This window comes from Frankliniella occidentalis, unplaced genomic scaffold (genome assembly GCF_000697945.3).
Source record: "Frankliniella occidentalis isolate FOCC.00 unplaced genomic scaffold, Focc_3.1 Scaffold560, whole genome shotgun sequence".
In the NCBI taxonomy this organism is placed as follows: Eukaryota; Metazoa; Arthropoda; class Insecta; order Thysanoptera; family Thripidae; genus Frankliniella; species Frankliniella occidentalis.
In genome coordinates this window covers 107,588-108,401 of record NW_026267676.1, presented here as the reverse complement: position 1 = coordinate 108,401, position 814 = coordinate 107,588, and the positions used below count along the sequence as shown (strand labels likewise).

The following is an 814-nucleotide window of genomic DNA, read 5'->3' as shown; positions in this document are numbered from 1 at the left end:
GGCGGCTAGACGTGATGTAACCCCGGACGGGTAACGGCCGGCCCGCCGGGGCTAGACGATGATCGCTCCTTATCATGTTCGAGTGTATGTGCCCGCCGCCCCGCCCAGACGCGCCCCGCCACCTTCTAGAACGCCGAAGGTCCCCCGGCAGGTCCTGAGGACGGCACTTTAACAACTCACCCAAAGGCCGTCACGACGTCATCCGCACCCGCGCAGGCCCCGGCGAAGGTCCAGCAGGTACCGCGTGCTGTCCGTAATCTGAAAAGGGAGAAAATGAATTTTAGTGGAATATACAATAAATTGACATTAACACTTGAACTCCATCAACGACCAGAAATGTGGTCACATATAAACGTGACCCCCTCGGTGATATTCCCTCTCCCCTGGGCACATGTAAATCGATGTAAATGGACCACATTCATCTGCAAGCTAGCATTAGGTTTGGGTTGCAAAGTGGCACACGGTACAATCCCTTAAGAGCCTAAAGGACGGGGCAGCAATGACTGCTCGCTGAGCCTCTGTGTTTAATTGAGGGTGGCGTGAGGAGGATAGTGGATGCGACGAGACTTTGTGACTATTGTTTCCCGTTATCTAACGTGAATTTCCGCGACTGCACCCATAGCTGGCAAAGTCAAAACAGCGGCGCCATTCACAATGAATAAGGAAGTTTCCATCAGAGAGGGGGGAGGGAGGGAGGGAGCACTGTTAAAATCCTGCGAGGCAATGTTCTACAATTGCAAAGAAAAATGCTTCGTAGTTACAGATGATTAAAATCCTTCGCAATTGCAAAGTATTGCTTCGTAGGATTTTAACA

The 814-nt window shown here is 51.5% G+C and overlaps 1 protein-coding gene across 2 annotated transcripts in view; it reads right to left on the bottom strand.

Annotated features, from left to right (window-relative positions):
* The window catches only part of LOC113206450 (rootletin), a 54,398-nt gene that overhangs the window by 31,126 nt on the left and 22,458 nt on the right, over window positions 1–814 (bottom strand). For both annotated transcript variants that reach the window (XM_026422547.2, XM_026422546.2), the window contains exon 2: window positions 181–258. The gene's annotated coding sequence lies outside the window, so the exon portion shown is untranslated. The remainder of the gene's footprint in view (window positions 1–180; window positions 259–814) is intronic.